Source organism: Bubalus kerabau, chromosome 2 (genome assembly GCF_029407905.1).
Source record: "Bubalus kerabau isolate K-KA32 ecotype Philippines breed swamp buffalo chromosome 2, PCC_UOA_SB_1v2, whole genome shotgun sequence".
NCBI lineage: Eukaryota > Metazoa > Chordata > Mammalia > Artiodactyla > Bovidae > Bubalus > Bubalus kerabau.
Genome location: NC_073625.1, coordinates 6,330,360 through 6,355,337, shown reverse-complemented (window position 1 = coordinate 6,355,337; position 24,978 = coordinate 6,330,360).

The window sequence follows — 24,978 nt, the reverse complement described above, 5'->3', positions numbered from 1 at the left end:
GCACATCCCATTGCAAACGAGGTATGAAATGTGGGTAAAGAATCTGTTTCTTTGAAAATTCATGAAAACTCTATTTCTCTAGAAGTTTCACACAGAATATATGCTAGTGTGGCTCTGCCCTGGGAAGCAAAAGTGGTGAAGAAAGGATAGGCTGATGAGACAGAGAGCAAAGAATAAGAACTAAAAAACTAAAAAGATAATGATGAGCATAAAGAAGGAAAGTAATGGGGTGAATTGATAATTACAGGGATAAGACAGTTTTTCAAATCGTATTATAAGTACCTGTTATTACCATGACACCTACTATTCCTTGACCTTATTTTTTAATGAAGCAATGTCTTAAATAGGTTAAAAAAATGCTTTAAATCATGTAGTGTGTTAGGCATCTTCACAGAAGGTATCCTTTTTTCTTTTCTTTTCTTTTTTTTTTTTTTGGAGAATAAGGTGGTGAAACATTGTGGCAGAGAAAAGCTTTTATGAAAGGTCCCCTTTGTGTTGATTGAGGTTTTGCAAATCTGCTCCTAACAGAAGGATTTGCAACCGGATTATCCAGATCAACTCGCTGAGCCACAGAATGGCTTCTTATTTCATCCTGATTGTTTTGTTGTTGTTGTTGTTAAGCCTAGAATGTTCAAATAAAGTTTGTTGACTAGTGATTTAAAGAGAAGGATTCAATGAGTGGGACTCAAAACTGGGCTCCAGTAAGAATTTTTAAAAAGACTGCTACTCTCAATTCCTCTGTGTGAAAGAGTAGCATTGACTTATATATGCTTCCATGCGTAAAAATGATAGCTAATGGGAAGCTGCTTAGAGTGCCGGGAGCTCAGCTTAGGGCTCTATGATACCTAGAGGGGTGGGATGGGGGTGCGGGGTAGAAGGGAAGGAAGCTCAAGAGGGAGGGGACATTTGCATACTTATGGCTGATTCTCACTGTTGTATTGCAGAAACCAACACCATATTGTAAAGCACTTATCCCCCTATTTAGAAAAAAGATACACATATGTATATATACACATATATAAAAAAGAAAAAGAAAACATTTTTAAAGGCTTGATGAGTTGGGTGAGGGGGTTTGTTATTAATTCTAGTGAAAATAGTACTATTTCCAGAATAGCTTTACAGTAATTTCAAGGGCTTTTTGCAGATTGTCCATAGCATCACCAGAGACCCACATGTAATAATAATGAGAACTGAAGTGGAATGTCCTGAGCACCCTTCTGGGCGACACCCAAGGGGCAACCCTGACCAGCCCCAGTTCTTTGTGAGTAAGTTGGATGAGAGAGCCCACAAAGCACCTGATGGGGCCTGGGGGCCTGCCTGGCTACAGATGCCACTTGATCCTTCCCATTACCCCAGAGGAGTCCCGATTCACCCTTGATGTGGCAGGTACACTGAATTTCCTGTAGACACTGGAGCTGCCTGCTCTGCTCTGACTCGCCAGGCAGCCCCCTCTCCATCTGTGGACCACACGGTGACAGCAGTTGGTGGACAGCCCAAGGGAGGCCGATCTACATCTCTCCTTGGCTTCCCAGGTGGCACAGTGGCAAAGAATCCGCCTGCAAAGCAGGAGACCTGGGTTCGATCCCTGGGTTGGGAAGATGCCCTGGAGAAGGGAAAGGCCTGGAGAATTCCACGGACTGTATAGTCCATGGGGTCACAAAGAGTCGGACACGACTGAGCGACTTTCACTTTGACTTTTGGCTTCCTGGGTGGCACAGTGGTAAAGAATCTACCTGTAGTGCAGGAGACACAGGAGACTCAGGTTCAATCCCTGGGTCAGGAAGATCCCCTGGAGAAGGAAATGGCACCCCACTCCAGTATTCTTGCCTGGAAAATCCCATGGATGGAGGAGCCTGGTGGGCTACAGTCCATGGGGTTGCAAAGAGGTGGCCACGGCTGAGCACATCAGCACAAAGTGGAACAGGATATTGTTAGGAAATTCAGCCTGAGCTTCACCTGTACAGAATGCGTGAGATGTGAAAATAACACAAAGGATGTGAAAGTGTAGAATCCGTTCAAAGATGCTACTTTTTAGAAATGAGAAAACTTGATTCTTCTTTCCCAACCAGGCCAGCGCCAACTACTGTCCACTCTGGAGCACAGCGGGGGGCTGAGTGCTCTAGTTATCAGCCCTGGCTCTCTGGTTGATATTCACCAAGTCTGTGAGTAGCTAAAGGAGGGAATCGCTGCCACCAGTCACAGCCCATGGCCTGGAAGAAGCACAGGGAAACCGGTTCGCCTTGGTCACCTCCTCATGGACACAAGGCCCGGCTGGTGGTCCCAGGGTCTGGACTAGGGCAGTGGTCTGGTTTTCCAGAGCCAGGGAGCATCTTTAGTCACACGGCTGGCTGCAAGGAAAGAGGCCCAGTCAGCTCCAAAGTCATTTACCCGAATCCATCTTCTACACATCCACCTCTTCCAGTCTACTGACCCAGGGAGGGGCTGCTGATCAGGTTTCCAAGGCTGTATTTTTGCCTCTTGCACTTTATTTTTCAGCACCCGCTTCTTTCTGCAAACTTGCTTTTCATTCCCTGGTCCTGACTGCAATCTTTTCCCCTTTTGAATGTCCCTTTGGGACATTTTGCCTCCAAGGCTCTGAGTGGCTCCTGTCAATCATACCCCAGTCTCTAGTTGGACACCTTAGGAACCCTGCCTCCTTTTATTGATTTATTTTTTAATTAAGTTTTGTTGGAGTTGCTTTACAATGTTCTCTTAGTTTCTGCTGTGTAGCAAAGTGAATCAGCTCTTCAGATACATACATCCCCTCTTTTTTGGATTTCCTTCCCATTTAGGTCACCACAGAACATGGAGTAGAGTTCCCTGTGCTATACAGTTGGTTTGCATTAGTTATCTATCTGATGCATGATTAGTGTGTATATGTCAATCCCAATTTCCCAGTTCATCCCACCCCCACCCCTGCCTCCTTGTAGATGTCTGGCTTTATAACTAAAAGAGGGTCTGAGAAATTTGGAGGCATCTTAAAGTTGTTCTTTTGATCGTAGACAATACAATGACCATACAGCCTTTAATGCAGTCACGAGTGTTCAGATTCAGAAGTTCTCCCAAGTGTGTCGTCTTGTGCTTCTACCCACAGCCACGACCCTTCCCAGCTGCCCCTGTCGACCTACACGTTACCACAGGGGTTCTCAAAACTCCTAAGCTGCTAAGGGATTGAATCTGTGCTCCCTGCCATGAAAATGTACTAGTGCCGTGATTCATGATCTTGGCTGCACATTGGAATCCCCCGAGGATCTTAAAACATCCTGATGCCTGGGTCTCACCAGTGAAGACATTGACATACTTGGTCCAGACATGAACACCAGGACTTTTAACATCCTCCCAAGTGATTCTAAGGTGCAGCAAAGACTGTGAGTCCCTAGAGGCCACAGAGTTCTCCTCATTTGCCCTAGTCACTCTTCCCTGCCTCCCTCTTACCCCATCTCTGTGTCCTTTTAGTTGCTCAGTCACATCCCACTCTGCATAACCCCATGGAGTGTAGCCCATCAGGCTCCTCTATCCAAGGGGTTTTTCAGGCAAGAATATTGGAGTGGGTTGCCATTTCCTCCTTCAGGGGCTCTTCTTGACCCAGGGATCGAACCTGCATCTCTTGTGTCTTCTGCATTGCTGGTGGATACTTTACCTGCTGAGCCATTGGGAAAGCCCCTGTCTCCATCTCCTGATAAATTTTCACAGGGGCTGCCATAACAGACGTGAATGAGGAAACTGCTCCAGAGGCCGTGTCTCCATCTGGAGTGAGCTGGCACTCAGTACATGGGGCCGATGTCAGACCCTGGCTGCCAGGTGTGGTGCCCCCTGGCTATTTGACTTAGCCGTCATCCTGCCCATCATGCGCAGATTGCTTTTTCTTTATTTACTCTCTCCTGTGTACATAGTTCTGTAACTACAGAAAGTGACTGAAATATTAACCCAAGAAGAAGCCCCTCCCTGCTCCCGTTTTTCTGCTCTCAGTTGCCTTTCTGGGAGAAGTTGGTGGGTTGTAGGGACTCAACCTTCCAGGGCTTTTCACCAGGTACTTGGTCTCAGATAGAAGCTCCTTCCTTTCCTGTGTTGTGTCTGGGGAGCTACATCTGCCCAACAGTGACCAGGGAGGAAAGGAGTGTCTTCTGCACCCAGTGGATCCCAAAGAGGGCTTAGAAGTCCCTTACAGAAGGAGTCTGGGGGATTACCCCAAGGAAGGAGAGTGGAGGGGATGGCCGCCCATCCTGCACGCACTTTCGGGAAGTGCACATGGAACAGTTCATGCTCTGCAAGCCTCTGAACAGAGGGTCAGCCATGACCTCCCTTTTACTTCTTTGCTTTTTAGTTCCCGCTTCATAAAAATGTCCACACTTTTTCATTTGTGTCCCCGTTATCTAGCTTTTCTTTGGGGAACCACAAGATTTACCAAGAACACAAGCAGATCTTAGTCTCCAACTCTCTCTTCACTTTTAAGAAATTTTATTGGCGTACAGTTGAACAGCAGTGTTGTGCAGTTTCAGGTGTAAAGCAAAGTGAATTCTCATACATGCACTCATTCTTTTTCAGTTTCCTCTCCTATACAGGTTACTGCAGAATATTGAGTGGAGTTCCCTGTGCTATTCAGTAGGTCCTTGTTCATGATCTATTTTATATATAGTAGTGGGTATATGTTAATCCCAAGCTCCTAATTTATCCCTCCCCCACCCCCAACATCTCTCTTTTAACAGCCTAGAAGTTTTGTGATCTTGGACACTGGTTGGCAGCCCTTTTCCTCCTCTGCTAGTCACAGATCTGGTCTTGTATCCAAGACTCACAGAACAAAGAGATTGATCTTGGCTCCCATGCATTCAGGGTAGCGAGGTGGGGAGGGAAAGAGGAGAAGGATGTTCTGCTCTAGAAAATGGGTGGCTCTCTCTAGGAATATCTAAATTCAAGCTTATCACACTACTGCAACGTTTAATGCCCTTCCTGAACTCTCAAATGTGAACAACTTGAAAAAGAAAGCCCTGTTCCATGACAATGAAACTCTCCAAACCCAAATCACAAATGCCTAAGCTCTGGAAAATGCTCAGTCAACACCTCAAAATGTTAGTCCTCCAGAGTTTCTAACTAAAGGAAGGAATTAGATTATTTGGAAATTGTGAGATACCGAGTCATAAATGCATCAGACGTGAACAGAAAACATGGTCTCTTTGGCTTAAAAATGAGATCTCTGTTCCGAAATAATAACTGAGGAACTCTCTGTATATACATATGTACATGTTGATACTCAGAAGCTACTTACATCAGCCAAAAAACATTCTAAAAATATCAGTAAATGGCCTATATCTTTCCTATTTACAATGGATTTGGGATAATATTGCAAAATGTAACTATTTTCTTTTGAAGTTTAGTAGCTCTTTTCAGGTTGGTAATATGATTTTTGTCCGTTAATCCAGGCTTTTAAGACTGTATCTCAATTTCTAATTCTAATATTGTGACATACAACCACAACCTCTAGAGAAGGAGAGAAAGAAATTGGCTTCACATCTTTTCCTAAAAGCATAGCTCCTGGCTTCCTATTTCTATAATGGGATTTTGGGGGGTGGAATTTGAAAGGTTCCATTATTTCCCTTGAGTGGTCATATTTTATGCCACATATATTTGTCTCAGATATTTGTCACAACAACATTGTTTTGCCAAATTTTGTTACACTGTAGCTCCCATTTTATTCTGTACAGAATGAAAAAAAAAAAATCAAAGGAAAATTGACATTTTCCATGGGTTTATCTTGCGGTTGGAATTCATTTGCATCATGTGAATAATACTTTAGTAGTACACCGAACACAGTAAATTTCATAGATGAGAACAATCAAAATTGATAATGTTGCTGTTCAAAAGAAAGCAAAATGGGACAAAATTGATGTCTCCTTGTCACAAGAAACTCTTTGATTTAATTTGCATATGTGGAGAGTGATGATTTGTTTTAAAGGTGCACCAGCATTTCCTACCCAACAGCATAGGCCCATTCAGCCTCATTTTTGCTTCCTTCTTCTGGAAATAGGAGGCAAGAAGCATGGAGGTCAGCCTCCAATCACAACAGAGGCATCGGCTCACCCTGCCCACTTCCGGCTGACTCCTCGCTTTCCTCCTCTTCTCCTTTCAGACCCAGTCAAATCCTCCACCCTCTTTAAGGAGCCATCACCAACTCTTCCTTCCCAGTTTCTGTCTCTTCAAAACAGACTGCAGTCTCCTGAAGTTTAGGGGTCTTGTCTCATGATTCTTACACACTTACAGTGTGTTAGGTGTATGGTAAGTTCAGCTGACTTTTGAATTGAATGATTGATCATTCAGTCAATAACTCATTCAACACGTGTCTGTGGAGAGTCCTCTGAATATGAGGCATTCCTCCAAGTACAGTGAAGGCAACAGGAGATGGCACGGTCACTGTACCTTACTTGGTAGCATGGCTGAAGCTCCAGGAAGAAGTACCCCTTAGGGAGCAGCAGCGGTCAGTGACAGCGGATGCACCGTCTCTGCTTCTGTCCTGCTAAGAACTCTTCACACCCAAGCTTCGCTGGGGGTGTAAGTCCAGGCTCACGGACCAGGAAATGCCTGGGATGCAGACACAGCGTGGCATGTGCCTGGGGCGGCCGGATCAGGTCTCGGTGGGGTAGGACACCCTGGGAATATCGAGATAGTTGCAGTGGCTATGGAATCTGACTTTCACGCCGACTCCCTTCACACTCTGGGTCACATGCAGGGAGGAATCAATTGCACAGGCCCCTCGGTTTCTCCCCAGCTGTGTCCTCGCTCCCTGCCCTTGGTCCCAGTATTCAAATGTCAGCTCTGAGTAACGAAAGATGGGGGACGAGCCTCTCCATGCCTTAGGGACAGACAACTTTATTAAAAGGGTTTCTAAGAGGCTGAGAGCAGTTGGGGGTTTCTTTTTCTTGAGAATTATGACATCATTTACCACTAATGATTTGCAATGTGCCAGGTATTTGCTTTCGCTGTCTCCTCTTTACCACGTTGTGCAGGGACATTCCTACCTTGAATGGACGGCCAAGCAGAAGACACCCGACAGCCGGCAGATCAGGTGGATGGACATTACTATTAGTCACATGTACTCACAGCCCAGGGGAGGAGGCTCCTGCAGAGTTACCCAGGGGTTGTGCTGAAGAGCAGAGTGAACGGGAAGTGGGAGCAGGCTTTGTAGTACCAGTGAGACAGGCTGGGACCTGGGACCCTCTGCTGCAGGGCTTGCACCTGGACAAATGTCTCCTCCAGCAACAAAATACAAAGAATCTATAAGGGACTAAAAATAACTGTGTGAATGTGCAGTTGGGGCAAATTCTGGACAATAAGATACACAAAGACTGAAAACCCAGCCACCAGTTCTGAAGAGCCAGGAGCAAGACTGGGCGGTCAGGAGCAATAGCAGGACACTGTGCATGCCCCTGGCGTTCACCACCATCAAAGGGGTGGCCACCCTCCAGCCCAGCCCTGGGACCTGCCCAGACCCTCACTTTATGTAAGGAACCAGCTCGCCCCCCACCTTGGGGAGCAGATGAGCAAGGGAAACTGTTCCTTGTTCTTGCTCCCCTCTGTGGCAGTAGAAGCCCCAATAAAGCCTTGACTGAATTTCTTGTCTGGCCTCTGATCAATTTCTATTGATTGGGGAAGGCCAAAAATCCTGGTTGGTAACACCAAGAAGGTGTGGTACCCCCACTTCCCACGGGAGAAAATGATGGGCTTGTTAGAATAATTCTGTGGGCCGGCAGGAAACTGAAGCCTGCTATCTGGGGGTAAGCAAGGGCTGTGACTGGCTCCCGTGATAAGGAGGGTTGTTTGGTCCAGGGAACTTGTCCTTGGGAGCAGAGGGGTAGAGAGGGGAAAAGTAGGTAAGCCACTCATGCCCTTCCCAATTTCACGAGCCGTCAAAGTGGCAACATAGCATTGAGCCTTACTTGTACTTAGGTCTTATATCTAAGTATTATAGCATGCACTTGACACACAGTATCTTATTTAACATTCATAATAACCCCTGCAGTCATTATTATTTGTTAATTCACAGTAAAGAACTGAAGTTCGCAATCATCTCGGGTCGCTTCTTAGGAAAAATGGAAAAATCCAAGATTCAAAGCTGGATATCATACCATAGCTGTGATCTATGCAGTGACATAGCTTTGAGAGATTCTCTGCAAATAATTCCAGGCCATGCCTCCAACTAACAAACAATGCACTTTGACACCACGATGTGAATGAGACGGTGAAAGGGAGATTCCTGATACTTCTGCCACCTACAGTGGGAACTGTGGCCCCAGTGATGGGAAGCCTTTGGGTACAGTGCATACCTTGGTCCCGAAGAGAGTGTGAGTGAGTGAAAGCTGCTCACTTTCACTCTGTGTCTGACTCTTTGCGACCCCATGGACTGCACCCAACCAGGCTCCTCTGTCCCTGGGATTCCCCAGGCAAGAATACTGGAGTGGGTTGTCCTTCCCTTCTCCAGGGGATCTTCCCAAACCAGGGGTAGAACCCAGCTCTCCTGTTTCATCTTCTTTTAATTTTTGCTTCCTTTTGGTCTTTATCCTACTGGGGTCTTTGGGATCTGTGCGTGTGTGTAACAGCATCTACCATACCTCTTCATTTTAGCTTAGGCTGGATTTGAAGAGCCGAAACAGGAAAACACTTAAGGAGCCCTGAGACTCTCACAGAGAAATAAATCAGAGCTGCTGTTTCTTTTAGCTTTGCTTTCCTGTTCTTTATTTGTTTTTAAAGAATGTAATCTCTCCTTTTATCAGCCTTCATCATTTCATACTGTAAGAAAGTGAAATCACTAAAGGCAAATAACCTTATGAATCTGCTGAGTATGAAGAGAAAAGGCCATGGTACAGATGGATGGATTAGGAGAGAGACACTTAACTCTAGGGGTTTCCAGTTGGTAAAAACTCAGGCTTTGTTGTATAATAAGTATCATTAGGTATTACACAATGACTGGGGACTGATTGCTTGCAGTGACACAAACATAAGCAATCCTTCAAAATCAAGCATAAATATAATAAAAAAAAGCAATATGGAAAAATTCAGAAATGTCCAACTATTGTTATTTCTTGGGTGAAACTCTACTGATCAGTAAGTTGGGTTCCCCAACAAAATGTGAGACCAAGAGAATTTTAGAAAGTAGCAATTTTAAATAAATGAAAGCTATGCAAAATGCATTGTAGTCCTTCATTATATAGTTCATAAGCATGAAAAATAGAATTCTAGGCTGTTAATTAATTCATAATTCTGGAAAATATTTTTCCATGCAGTGAATCTGTAACAATAACCATCACACAGTCTCTCTCCCTCACTCTCTTTATGAGAGACCCTTACACCAAGTCTTCCCTGGAGAGGCTCTGGGCCACCATTTGCTTCCAGTTGCTTCACAAGCCACTCTTAACCCACCCCTGGAAACTATGCATAAAATCATTTAATGTGTGCTAATGCACGTACACATCTAACCACTATATATTTAACCAAGATAATCCTTAAGCCATGATCATATGCTGAAGTGACACTGCATGAATACTACAGACAACTATTTTTCCTGTGAACTCTGGGATATTTTTTCCTCTGACAAATTCATCTCTTCCCAGAGATATGCAAAGTTCAGTGCAAAACAGTCACGGTACAAGGTGCTAACTATCTTGGATAAACCTTCCTTCCATTCCCCTGGGTTTTGTGTCCTTTGAGTTTTAAGAAGTTTTCAGGCAATCTTAGGAAGGTGCTTCAGATTAAAATGCAAACACATGGCTTGGCAGGGTTCTGATCAACCTCATCTAATGACAGTTTTGGAAACGAGCTAAACATTTACTGCCATCTTATCTGCACCTATAGTTTTTCACCTTTCTGTGAGAATCAGGTTGAACACAGCAGAGTGGCATTTTGGTATTGATGAAAGGTTTGCTCACAGAATTTTACCAATAGAGGTGTGACTTGTCTCTATGCACAACACACACATACATTATTTCCCCTTGAAATAAAGTGTGCCCTTCAGGCTGGGAATGCAGCAGCACGGATCTAGTTCTCCCCATTAATCTTGGGGAACCACTCACTAATGGCAACAGGCAGAGTCCTTGAGGGTGCCTTTTTGCTCATCCCCATTGGTACACTTTTAGTATGATGGATTCAATTATCCAATTCTCATGGATTGTAGTAGTCAGCTGTTGTGCCATATTACCACGTAACAGACAACCTGACAATCTCAGTGCAATAGAGGAGCGTTAGGGACCAAACTGTGTACCCTTAAAATCCATATGTAGAAACCCTAACCCCCAATGTGATGGCATTAGGAGGAAGGGTTTGGGGACATAATTAAGATCAGATGAGGTCACAAGGGCCCAGCCCTATGAACAAGCATAGCGCTGTTGTGAGAATCCTGAAAGACTCTGCTGCCCTCTGCTCTCTGACCACGAGAGGATGCTCATCTACGGACCAAGACATGAGCTCCCACCAAACACTGACTCCGCCAGCACCTTGATCTTGAACTTCGCAGACTCCAGAACGGTAGAAACAACAAACTCTGTTTGTTGTTTCAGGCAACATATGCATGGCTCTCTGTTATAGGAGCCTGGACCAAGTCAGACAAGGAGGGAACATTTATTTCTCTTGCTCCCAGTTCCGACAGTCAGCAGACTCTGCCTGCAGCTAGCGGCTGATCTGTTTCAGGGAGTTGAGGATGTCCGCTTCATGGTCTCGCATCTTCCTTGGACCAGTGGCTACCTGAGGTCTGTGTTCTCATGATGAGTAGCAGGAGCACAGCAGCGTGAGTGCAAATACCTGATGTCTTTTAAGGCCTAGACCCTAAATCGGCACGTTGTTACTTCTTTCCAGAAAGAGGCAGTGCTGGTCACATGGCCCTGGGTAAGACGTGATGGTAGCATGGTCTGATGTACCACAGGAGTATTTATTTTCTCCTGATTGACTTTTTAAAATTGTGCCTTCATGGGACTTCCCAGGTGGCGCCATTGGTAAAGAACCTGCCTGCCAGTGCAGGAGACATAAGAGACACAGGTTTGATCCCTAGGTTGGGAAGATCCCCTGGAGGAGGGCTTGACAACCCAGTCCAGTATTCCTGCCTGGAGAATCCCCACGGACAGAGGAGCCTGGAGGGCTGCAGTGCATAGGATCACAAAGAGTCAGATGTGACTGAAGCAACTTAGCATCCAGTGATATATATATGCAAGACCATTTCAAAATGGCATTTGGTTTAGGCAAGGCTAAAACTGTAGATGTGGTTCATATATACAATGGAATGTCACTCAGCCATAAAAAAAAAACAGAACAAAATAACTCTGTTTGCAGCAACATGGATGGATCTAGGGATTGTCATACTGAGTGAAGTCAGACAGAGAAACACAAATACCAAATGATATCACTTCCATGCGGAATCTAAAAAATGATACAGATGTACTTGTTTACAAAACAGAAGTAGACTCATGAATGTAGAAAACAAACATGATTACTGGGGGATAAGGTGGGGAGAGGGGTAAATTGGGAGATTGGGATGGACACATGCTGCTGCTTCTGCTACAGTCACAGCGGATGGTGGCTGCAGCCATGAAATTAAAAGGCGCTTGTTCCTTGGAAGAAAAGCTATGACCAACCTAGACAGCATATTAAAAAGCAGAGACATTACTTTACCGACAAAAGTCCATATAGTTAAAGCTATGGTCTTTCCAGTAGTCATGTACAGATGTGAGTGTTGGACCATAAAGAAAGCTGAGTGCTGAAGAACGGATGCTTTTGAACTGTGCTGTTGGAGAAGACTCTTGAGAGTCCCTTGGACAGCAAGGAGATCAAACCAGTCCATCCTGAAGGAAATCAGTCCTGAATATTCATTGGAAGGACTGATGCTGAAGCTGAAGCTCCAATATTTTGTCCACCTGATGCTAAGAACTGACTCATTGGAAAAGACCCTGATGCTGGGAAAGATTGAAGGCAGGAGGAGAAGGGGGCGACAGAGGATGAGATGGTTGGATGGCATCACTGACTCGATGCACATGAGTGTGAACAAGCTCTGGGAGTTGGTGATGGACAGGGAAACCTGGCGTGCTGCAGTCCATGGGGTCGCAAAGAGTCAGATACGACTGAGCGACTGAACTGAACTGATAGACAAAATGGATTTCTAATAAGAACATGCCGTATAGCAAAGGGAACACTACTCAATACTCTGTAGTGGCCTATATGGGAAAAGGATTTAAAGACCAAAAGAGTGGATCTATGTATGTGTATAACTGATTCACTTGCTGTACACCTGACACTCACAAAACATTGTAAATGAACTTTACTCCAATAAATTTTTTTAAAAGAATAAAACTCTAGAAAAAGGAAGACTAAAATCACACAGGCAGTATTTCATCTCCCAAACTGCTTATTTTTCTTACTTTTGATTTTTTTTCTAGATGAATCACAAAGTTATGTTTTGACGAGCTCTCTATTGTTTACAAAAAATCAGAAACTAGGTTTACCGCATACATTCCCAAAGAAAGGAGTGTGTGTTATAGCTAATAGCACCCAACTTGTCACGGAGAAGAGCAACGGGACATTAATACATTGGGATTCAGCATGCACTTATAATGTAATACATTTATTACATTATTAATTTATTGTCTTAAGACCTCTTACCTTAACTATAGCTGTCAACTCAAAATGGTTGGTACTTTCTCAGTAACAGCAAATATACTGTAACACGTGAGTGAGTGTTAGTCACTCAGTCATGTCCGACTCTTGCAACCCCATAGACTGTAGCTCACCAGGCCCCTCTGTCCATGGAATTCTCCAGGCAAGAATACTGGAGTGGGTTGCCATTCCCTTCTCCAGGGGATCTTCCCAACCCAGGGATCAAACATGGGTCTCCTGCATCACAGACAGATTCTTTACTGTTTGAGCCACCGGGGAACCCATACTGTAATATGGTGAAAATCAAATATTCCTGAAGTTATTAAATTGTATAGTCCATTCCTTATGATGAGCAAGAGTTATTAAATCATGGCAGCTCAGTTAAGACATGCAAATTGTTAACCTGGACAAAATCCAATGTCCCTGAATTCACAAAATGTCCAGTTAGGCATCCCCTTGACAGGTTGGCTTGGAATGACATAGATTGACACAAGAGGAGCCAACATAGGCACCTCCCTCCATGTATCAGAAGACTGAGGCTGAGGCCCCCATTTTTCCTACCTAACTTGGGAGACCTGGTAAGCCACTAGAGGTTTTGGGGTATAGACCTTTAGGTAGAGAAGGAGGATAATAATGACACACAAGGTTCTCAAGCGTAAATGAATTAACCAAAGTGTTAGCATGGTGATGACAAATGTGGGGACACGTGTTCTCCTGACACGGAGCAGTGTCCTGAGGCTGCCGCTGGAGTCGGCTCGGGGAACGGAAGCCCCTGCTGTACTTGGAGAAGGTGTGACCTCTTCAAGCCGCAGTTCCCGCATCTGGAAATGTGAACCCTTATAGGATCTCCTTCTGAAGGCTGTCCTGAAGAGTAACCGAGGAGGGCCAGAAAGTGCACAGCATGATACCTAGCACATGCTGCTAAGTCGCTTCAGTCGTGTCTGACTCTGTGCGACCCCACAGACGGCAGCCCACCAGGCGCCCCCATCCCTGGGATTCTCCAGGCAAGAACACTGGAGTGGGTTGCCATTGCCTTCTCCGACCTAGCGCATAGTCACTGCTTAACAAATGTTATCAGCTGACAGTGATTATCTTCATTTTACGGTAGATGCTAAATTTCTGCAACACAAAAGGGCCCCAGAGGGCATTTTATTATATTGAATCTTAAAAACATTGCACCTAATTTTTGGCAACTATTATTACTTTTATAATAGAGCATTTTGGATTGGGCTTTTAGACCCCATGAGATGGCATTCGAGTGGCAAGGGAACACTTCCTTTTGTGAGCTCAAGGCCCAGGAATCTCACACCCTAATCTCCTGGATGAAAATACAGAGGTTGCCCAGGTCTCCCAAGAAGCAGGTCCCCATGTGTGTGGAGGTGTGGGAGGAGCTATAAAGACAGATTCCAGCTGATTTCAGCTCTCAGGTCAAGTGTCACACAAGGAATTCAATAAATGGCACCAGCCTGCACAGTGAGAAGCAGTTGCAGCTTTTGATTTAAAACCTTCATTAAAAGAGGTCTTCAGATGAAATGAACTTCATCCTTTTATGACAACCAGAAGGGAAAATGTAAGACCATGTAATCGGCGATGCAGTTGAAATCAAACCTATTTTTGGCTACATCAGGTTGAACTTGACAGTGAAATCATGTAGCCTGGCTAGAGTAATTAGGCTGGTTTTATGGAGCCTCTTCATCGAGTCCATTCTTTTCATGTATAATCAAATTTTGCTTTGGTTTCGTGTATAATCTCCTATTTGGCTTATCTTGGAGCACAGGCACAACAGCAGCAGCTACGAAGGCAGTGGTGGCCACGCCGACGGGGGCAAGGACACGACAGGAGCGCAGACCGCACGTCTGACCGCGTCTCCCGAAAACCTCTGCAAGTCACTGAAGCTCCACCTCCACGGCCACATCTCTGCCCAGCCTTTTCTACCTGACTTTAGTGCAATAAACACCCGAGTTCCACATCCCCAATCATTCCCCACTCCTGACTGCTTCTGCCAGTTATCTTTCAGAAATGCAAAGCTGATCACATACTCATCTGGGCTTGGGACTCTCCAAAGGTCCCGTGAGAGGCAGCAGGAGTTTCCAGGCACTTCAGAATGAGAGAAGCAGAAGCCTACTGGGTTTGGGGGATAGAAGCAAGAGATCGTTCTGGAAATCTGGACAGAGTTGGTCAGGAAGGGCCATGTCACCGTCTTGGCATTATTGGGGAGGGGGGCAGAGGGCCGTGTTAGCATCTTGGCATTGTTGAGGGGAAGAGAGAGACCGCAAGTCCAGAAGAAAGATGAAAATATCAACCGTAGTTCTGAGTGGTGGGACTTGGACTACTTTATACTTTTTTCTTCATGTTCCTTATATACTCTCATTTTCTGCATGATTCTGTCTTCTCAGATGTTTAAACACAAGTTATTTTTACTTTGTAAGCAAAATAAATTCTGTGCTCTTTTTGCCACACCACAAGGCAAATTAAAACAGGCAGTTAATTGGGCCTCTCTGCACTTGATGCCTCCACAGCACCTGCATTTGCGGCACAATTAACTGTTTTCTAACGCGCTTCCCGTTGTCTCTGGCTTTTGAGGGTCTTGCCCGTAGAAAAGTCTTTGAGCTAACCAGAGCCAGCTGTGTGTGCCATCAACCAAACGTAAGTCAATTGGGGTGACAGTGTCTGTGTTGCTCTGTGAAAGGCGGGGGGTGTTGTGTAAACTGCTGGATGAAGTGATCATTGAAGCCAATTGTTGGGAACTGTGTGAAAATTGCTGGAAAGGAATTGATAAAAAGCTTTAAATTTTTCATGATTTCTAAAAATGTTAATAAATTTTTAAAATTGAAGTACAGCTGACTTACAATGTTGTGTGAATTACTGCTGGACGGGAAAGCGATTCAGTTATACACGTATATTTGTTGTTGTTCAGTCGCCACGTCATGTCCAACTCTTTGCGACCCCATGGACTGCAGCACGCCAGGCTACCCCTTCATGATCGCTGCCTTGTCATGGTGAAGTGGCTTGAGTAACTCAATGAAGCTGTGAGCCATGCTATGCAGAGCCACCCAAGATGGACGGGTCATAGTGGAGAGTTTTGACCAGACATGATCCACTGGAGGAGCGAATGGCAAACCACTCCAGTATACTTACCATGAGAACCCCATAAACTTAGTATAAAAAGGCAAAATGATGCATGCATATACACTCTTTTTATTGTTCTTTTCATTATGGTTTATCATAGGATATTGAATATAGTTCCCTGTGCTATGTATATAGTAGGACCTTGTTGTTTATCCAAAGAACTTCCCACTTTTGAACCACTGCTCTTAAGGACAAATATTTTAATAGTTGGGATTTTTAGCTCTGGGGAAACTGAAGTTGAGACAGAAGGTGTAGTAGGAATTCAGATGTGATTAGATATGGGGCACACAGATCATTGTATAATTTTTCCAATTAAACTGTTTTATTACCTATGGCCATTTTCTCCTTTAAAAATTGTCTTTGCTTTCTGGAAAGGAAGCCAGCACAAGCTGATTACATAGTCACTCTGTCTCTTGCTCTTGTAATTTTACAGGGAAGTCCTCATTTCTTAGAGCTATTATACTTACTTTCCAGCCCTGAGGCATTTCAAGAGGACAGAAATAGATTTATCTCACAAACAAAATTCTCCCTGCAAACTAGGAGCAAAACAGGAAGATCCATATATGCAATGGCGTTCAGTGATTGATTGCATTTCCTGAAATTTCTCATAACTGATTCTCTAGAAAATCTTCCAAAATTGTCAGCCCTGGAAAGTAAGGGTTAACGTGATGTATTAGTTTGTTAGGGCTGCCATAACAACATACCACAGACTGGATGACTTAACTGAAACGTGTTTTCTCACAGTTCTGCATGTCCAAGATGAAGGTGTCGGCGGGTCGGTTTCTCCTGAGGTTTGGCTGCAGACGGCGCCTTCTCTCTGCACCTTCACTGGTCTTTCTCTTTCTCTCTGCACGAGTGTCCTGGCTTTCTGTGTGTCCTGATCTCTTCTTATAAGGACAACCCTCAGACTGGATGAGGGCCCATCATAAAGACCTCGCTTCAACTTAATTATCTCTTTGAAGGTTTATCTCCAAATGCAGTTGCATTCAGGGGATCTCCTGGCGGTCCAGTGGTTAGGACTCCACTGCTCTCTTTGCCAGGGCCCCAGTTCAATCCCTGAGCAGAGAACTAAGATCCTGCAGGACAAGGAGCACAGCCAAAAGAACAAAAAACAAACAAACAAAAAACCCAAAACGTAGCTTTATCTGAGAAACCACAGTCACCATACTGGCGGTTAGGACTTAAACATATAACGTTAGAAGGTGACACCACTCGGCTGATAACACATGGTATCAGCTGGAAAGAGCAGAGGGAAAAAGCAATAAAGTACTAAAATATTACTTGTCCTAAAATATGATCCGTCAACTTTGAGCAGAAGTGAACATGGACTTCTTTTCAAAAACTCCCAAAAGCCAAGTGTTCTCTTGAAACAGATCATTGTTCTTCTTGCAAAGGTGGGGGATGGATGGAATGGGAATTTGGGGTTGGCGGATGCAAGCTATTATATAGAGAATGGCTAAACAACACATGGAGCACAGGGAACTATATTCAATATTCCATGATAAGCCATGACGGAAAATAAAATTTTAAAAAAGAATGTGTGTGTGTGTGTGTATATATATATATCTCTGAATCACTTTGCAGTACAGCAGTGACTGACACAACATTATAAATCAACTGTGCTTCAATTTTTAAAAAAGGAATGAGTCTACAACAATCTATACACTTCATCTAAGGGAAATGTGACAGGTAGCACATAAACATAAATGTCTTCCCTGTTTACTTACATCAAGGGTTGGAGGGGTCTTAAGGAGATTCTTAAAATAAAAATGTGCAAATAGTAAATGAAACCAGTCAGAATAACCAAAACCTACATGTAACAGCAGGTCAAAAGTAAAGGAAATTAAGCTGCAGCTAGACGGATTATAAGATCGTATATAGTCACTAAATTAGAAGCAGGGATATTTTTCTCCTCATTTCCTGGCATAGGAGGCCAAAGAACTCTATTTTAGGCTGATCTGACACTCACTCTGCAGGAGGGGAGAGCGGTTCCCTCTTTGTGGCAGCAAAGTCTTGGTAAGCACAAACTCTGAGGACCCAGGGTGGGTCCCCCTTGCCAGTGAGTGAGGGGTCTCGTGTGTCCCCACCAAGTTCCCAGGAGTCTTTGCTTACAGGTGACTCGCAGGTGGCAGCTCCCTGGCACCCCCAACCTTCTGTGTAAGTGCCAAGTGTGCTGCGGAAGCCAGAGAAAACCCTCTGGTGAATGTCTGCAGCAGCTTCCAGGGGAATCCGCCTGGTGTGGATGGCGCTGGCCGGACTCATGGGGACATGACTCCACAATGCAGCGTCTTGAGCCCCACCCTCAGCATCACCCCAGCAGGAACTGGGGAACCAAGCATCGTCATCATCCCCAGGACTGAGAGCTACACACACATCTGTCCTGCCAGGACCAGGGTTTACTTTCTGTGTCCACGGGATGTCAGGGCTGGGCACAGAGAGATGGGTGTGCAAAGGGGTTGACCTGACGCAGTGCCCAAGCACAGGCTCCGCTAACTGGCTAAATGAAAAAACTTGCTTCTTTCCTTTTGAACTTCATTTCTCCCTTGCACCTAAGAAAAAATATCTTGCCCTATTCTACTCCGTTTATTCTCATGAGCCTTAAGGTGCAGCTTCACAGAATGAAAGGGTACAGGATAAATAAGCATGTGGCTTTGCAAGTGGATAGACCTGGGCTCTGCTGTGGTACATCAGCTGAGTGAGCCTGGGTCACGCTGAACCTCAGTCTCCTCGTCGGTATCAGAGGAACAATGATAATATCTTCTGTTGTGAGAAGAAAGGTGTAAACAGAACCGCTTCCTATGCCAAGTACATGATAACTGTAGTGAGGGAAAGGTGAAATTAATTGATGGAAGGGTCTTCTATTTTATATGTTTATTTATCTGTGACTTGTACACAGGGATCCCTTGGCCTATGTTTTAATATGAAGACGAAAGTCCTTGTTAATGTCCGTTTCAGTCAGTCCTGTTTGTCCTCCCAAAGCTTCGCTTCCAGGCATCCCTTTCCCAAGATTTTCTTCATGTGTCATTCTCTTCTTGTCACTGCAGCTTGCTCCCCAGAGAGTCAGAGAATCAGGATGACTGTCAGTGAGGATGAAAGACTCTGAGAGCAGACTAATGTCTTTCCTGTATCTTTCCTCCAGAAGAAATGGGGACAACCCTAAGGAAGCTGGATTTGCATAAATTAGCACCATTCTCCTCCCTTGAGCTACTTTATTTTTTTTAATTTTACATATGTATACTATAAATCAACTATGCTCATGTAAAATAAAAAAAAATAAAGTAGCTCATAGGGAGGAGAATGGCCGCTAATTTATACAAATCCAGCTTCCTTAGGGTTGTGCCTAACTTATATGCAGAGTACATCATGAGAAACGCTGGACTGGAAGAAACACAAACTGGAATCAAGATTGGCAGGAGAAATACCAATAACCTCAGATATGCAGATGACACCACCCTTATGGCAGAAAGTGAAGAGGAACTCAAAAGCCTCTTGATGAAAGTGAAAGTGGAGAGTGAAAAAGTTGGCTTAAAGCTCAACATTCAGAAAACAAAGATCATGGCATCTGGTCCCACCACTTCATGGGAAATAGATGAGGAAACAGTGGAAACAGTGTCAGACTTTATTTTTCTGGGGTCCAAAATCACTACAGATGGTGACTGCAGCCATGAAATTAAAAGACACTTATTCCTTGGAAGGAAAGTTATGACCAACCTAGACAGCATATTGAAAAGCAGAGACATTACTTTGCCAACAAAGGTCCGTCTAGTCAAGGCTATGGTTTTTCCTGTGGTCATGTATGGATGTGAGAGTTGGACTGTGAAGAAGGCTGAGCGCCGAAGAATTGATGCTTTTGAACTGTGATGTTGGAGAAGACTCTTGAGAGTCCCTTGGACTGCAAAGAGATCCAACCAGTCCATTCTGAAGGAGATCAGACCTAGGATTTCTTTGGAAGGAATGATGCTAAAGCTGAAACTCCAGTACTTTGGCCACCTCATGCGAAGAGTTGACTCATTGGAAAAGACTCTGATGCTGAGAGGGATTGGGGGCAGGAGGAGAAGGGGATGACAGAGGATGAGATGGCTGGATGGCATCACTGACTTGATGGACGTGAGTCTGGGTGAACTCCGGGAGTTGGTGATGGACAGGGAGGCCTGGCGTGCTGCGATTCATGGGGTCGCAAAGAGTCGGACACGACTGAGCAACTGATCTGATCTGATACTTGGTTATAGTTGGTCTAGTATAGTTGGGCTTCCCTGGTGGCTCAGTGTTAAAGGATCCACTTGCAATGCTGGAGACTTGCAGGATATGAAGATTCAATTCCTGGGTCGGGCAGATACCCTGGAGAAGGAAATGGCAACCCACTCCAGTATTCTTGCCTGGGAGATACCATAGACAGAGGAGTCTGGTGGGCCAAAGTCCCTGGGGTCACACAAGAGTCAGGCACGACTCTTGGGACTAAACAGCAACATGGTTGGTTTACAGTGTTGTGTTACTTTCAGGTACAGCAAAGTGGATCAGTTACAGCAAAGTGGATCAGTTACACATACGAATCCACCATTAATTTTCAGATTCTTTCCCACATGGGTTATCGCAGACCTCTGAGTAGAGTTCCCTGTGCTGTGCAGTAAGTCCTTGCTGGTTATCTATGAGCCATTTTCCACGGAGGAGGAAATGGCAACCCACTCCAGTATTCTTGCCTGGAAAAAATCCCATGGACAGAGGAACCTGGCAGGTTACAGTCCATAGGGCTGTAAAGAGTTGGACATGACTGAGCGACGAAGCATGAGCCACTTTATTTTAACATCTATTCAACAAGCAATGTCATTAACTCAATAGCTGGCTTGTTCTTCTTTAGACCAACAACCAGCCTTTAGATTGCTTTTCATTTTGCAAACACTCGTCTGAGAGAAGAACAATAAATGAAATGTAAAAAGAAATAGAGTTTTGGTCTCAACCCCAAAGAAACCCACGATGTATTCATTTCAGGCTTAGTTTTCAAGGTTATATCTGGAAACTTCTCATCAGTTGAAAGCTCATATGGCCACAGGCAAATAAAGCAAATGAGCCGATTCTTTTTTGAAAATAGTGAGCAAAGTGCAGCTCTGTCAGCCAAAGAAAGAGCACAGTTCACAAACTTGATCGACTCAGTTGCCATTAGTGACAAGTGTAAATGTTTTTCAGTGAACTTGGGGACAGTCTTGAAAATACATCTAATCATTTCCCCGGAAAACCCAAAGCTGTGCTCTCTCTAGACCAAATGACTGACAGGTTTTGTTTTCATTATTCCCATGATCTTGTTTCCTGGTGCTTTTGGGACCCCGGTCCCCACGTTACCCCATTGTGCACATAGATACACACACACACTTCTTAAGTGATTCACACTAGCTTTTGGTCCTTTTCAAGCTGGAGAAGTTAGAGTCATGAAGATAGACTTCCTTTCCCTGTCACTCACCCATGAAACCTATGAAACACAGGGCTCTATGTGGCTCCATGAGGACCCTGTGAGGTCTTCTGTTCTCAAGATCATAATTGCCCTGGGTTGCAAGGAGAAGGTCTTGGACCTTGAGGAGTGCCCCCTGCTGGGCCTCTGTGACCCACTAATTCATTTGGTGCATGTGGGACCATCTATATAATGAATTTGGGCCAATGTGAGATATAGAACTCAGGTCTCCCTTTTCCCTAAACTCTGATTCATTTGCTTGAATTCAGCAAAGGGTCAGGGAAGGCCTTTGCAAACGTGCAGTAAATGAGTTTGCCTCTAGGTCACTTTGGGTCTGGCCCAGCCAGCTTGATCCATCAGTGGTGCCACTTTGGGATGCCAGGCTGACAAGAACTCTGAAAACAGAGTTCTTGTGGGTGTGTGTTAGCTGCTCAGTCGTGTCCAACTCTTTGCGACCCTGTGGACTGGAGCCAGCCAGTCTCCTCTGTCCATGGAACTCTCCAGGCAAGAACACTGGAGTGGGTTACCAGAGCAGAAGATCCTCTAAAGGTGCTCACCCGCCTCTTGCCTGCAGGGTGGTCCTTGACCACACTGTTTTTATGCTGCCCCTCAAAGGAACAAGCACCGATCACCTCTCCCGACCCAGAAAGGTGCTTTGACATCAGTGTCTCCATCTCTCCACTGGGAAGCCAGGTCACACGCGGCACAGAGCCCATTAGTGAAAGGGAAATGAGCCTCCTCGTCACATGTTGAGTGGACAAGAAGCTTTTTTGAACCATAGGTATTCTTGATGACAACTCTGTGGCAATGCAGGAAAGTGCCTTCTGAATCCCGAGAGAAACTTACCGAGAGCCACGGATGCTCTCACGGGGGGTAATGTTTATGTTGCTCTGTTTCTTTGAAAACGGGGGCCAGTTTATCAGGACAGTTCATTGGTGTTCTATTAGGGACACAGATGGTTACGAGGAAGGGCGAGTGTGAGTCCCCAAGCCTGCAAAGATTTCAACACCTGAGAATCAATGGGTGAGCTCAGCTCTCGGACATTTCCATTCCTGTCATTCTATGAGTTCATGTATCTCTAGTAACCCGAACATTTAATTAAGCAGAATTTTCCACTTGCCAGCTGTGCCAGACAAATGAGAGGACTCACTGTGTGAGTCAATAAGAAAATCTACCCCAGACTGCCTTCTGCTAGAGGATGTCAGAGCAAGAATTACTGTGGGCAATCAGAGAAGGACATAAAAAGGAACAAAGTGTGCATAGCACGCTGTGTATATCAGAGCCTTACAATTTGCCAATGTGTGCCCGGAAGTTAAATCTCCCATTACATAACTTTCTATCCCTTTCTTGAAAATGTTCCAGTCGCATTGGCATGGTTTATGATTTGCCTTGCTTCAGAGATAAGCACTTCGCAAACAATGAAAGTTCTCAGGTGTTTTTCTCATTTCTCATTGTAGTTAGGGAGGGGTAAATTAGGAGACTGGGGTTGACCTGTATAACACTACTAGGTATAAAACAGATAACTAATGAGAACCTACTGTGTAGGGAACTCGACTCAGTATTCTTGAATGGCCCACATGGGTACAGAATTTGAAAAGTAATGGATGCTTATAAATGTATAACTGAGTCACTCTGCTGTACACCAGAAACTAACACAGCACAGTCATCTGCTGTGCTCTAGTATGAAATAAGAATTTAAAAATTAAAGAAATAAACGTGGAGGTTAGAAGAGTGATGCCGAGCAAAGAAGCTGTTTAGGTAGAACATTCAGAAGGGAAGGTGATATGTGCCTCAGATAACAGTTCATTTCCCAAACCGTACAGCCCTAAAATATGTCGCTCTCCATACATGTAAACGTGTGTGAGGGTTCAGAAATTATGGAGCTTGCTGGGCTCAACCCTGAGTGTGCACTGGGGGCCTTTTTCTGTACAGCCAGCTGTGAGCTTCAGGCAGCTCTTTCCACTCCCTGGCATCATGCCCTGTCGGGCTGGTGGGTCAAACATCCCTATAAGCTGATGGGAAGGGTATTTCTTTTCCATTCTGGCCCCAAAGGAGCCCAGTAGCCTGTTATTATTTGAAAAAAAGAGAATTAATTTTCTCCTCCAATGGCTTATATCCTCCAATCCATGACAATTTTAAGAGGTGACTTTTTTTTTTTAAGCACTTGCATTTATAATGTTCACTGGAAATGAACAGGATTAACCAGGATGCTCTCTTAGTCGCATGTACATGGAGAATTACACACTAGAATGTGGGGATCAGACTTGGCCCCACCTGGACGACACCAGGACTACACGTCAAGAATCTGAAGACGTTTTGTCTGGACAGGTGCTTTTACTAGACTAATGTAATTGATCAGAAGGAAAACAGGCTCCTATTTGTAAGAACCTAATGATTAAATTATATAAATTCTTTACACCACTTATGTTAGTTCTTTATATTCTTTTATAATTGATGCTTTCAAACTGTGGTGCTGGAGGAGACTCTTGAGAGTCCCTTGGACTTCAAGGAGATCAAACCAGTCCATCCTAAAGGAAATCAACCTTAAATATTCATTGGAAGAACTGATGCTGAAGCTCCAATACCTTGGCTACCTGAGGCAAAGAGCCAACTCATTGGAAAAGACCCTGGTGCTGGAAAGATTGAAGGCAAAAGGAGAAGGGGGCGACAGAGGATGAGATTGTTAGATAGCATCACTAATTCAATAGACATGAATTTGAGTAAACCCTGAGGGACAATGGAGGACAGAGGAGCCTGGCATGCTGCATTCTGTGGGGTTACAAAGAGTCGGACACAGCTTAGCGACTAAACATCATCAACAGGAACAACAGGAACAAAATATTATCTGGAGCAACCTGAAATGGATTACATGACTTGTGAAAGCTTCTCTAAAATGAATGTAACTCACACACACAAATCAATACAACAAATTAATTGAATATTTTAAAAGGTGATCTTAGCAATGATCTTATTCTTTAGGGGAAGAAAGTGTATCCAGTTAGGCATCTTTCTATGGTAATACTTACAGAGATATATTATAAGGTTGTCCTCCAGGGGGTGTTAAGTCTTCAGCAATGCTACAGTGTTGCTGAAAGGCATTTGAAGCCAGTTAGCACACACAGGCAGACAATCAGGCTTCCTTCTCTCTGGGATGCAGGCATTCTAGGGCCTATACCCTGAATTTCACATCTCAGGAACTGTATGGACAGGAGAGGCCCCATAGGGCTTTCCATGGGCAGAGATGTGATTCTTGAAGGCCCCCAAATACTCTCATATGAGTTGAAGAGGCCGTGTAAGTCAAAACGGCAAAGGATCCCTCCTTCCTAGTTAAACCCGCAAAGGGCTATTTTTGCTATTCTTTCTTAATTAAACCATCTCCTGGGAGTCTGCAAACCTCTAGGCCACAGGAGCCGGCAACTTGAAGTAGTCAAGTCCATGACTGCAAAGCATACAGCAGGACGGCTGTGAGGTCCACAGGTGACCGGGTGTCAACATCTGCAATACTGAGAAGCTCTAGGATCCTGAACTAATTACTGAAGCTCCCACATCTCTGATTCCTCATTCACAAGAGACTACATCATAGGACTATGGGAGGATTAACCAAGACAACCCAGAGGAAGTGTCTGGTGTGCAGGAAGTGTCCCATAAACACAATTAGTTGCTTTTATTCCAGAGTCTGGGTGCAGTCCTCATGATGTGGCCTCAGCCGGTCTTTCTCCTCCCACTACGAAGACCCCTTCATCCCACCCACCCCCCTACATGCTTATCCCCATGTTCCCTCTGCT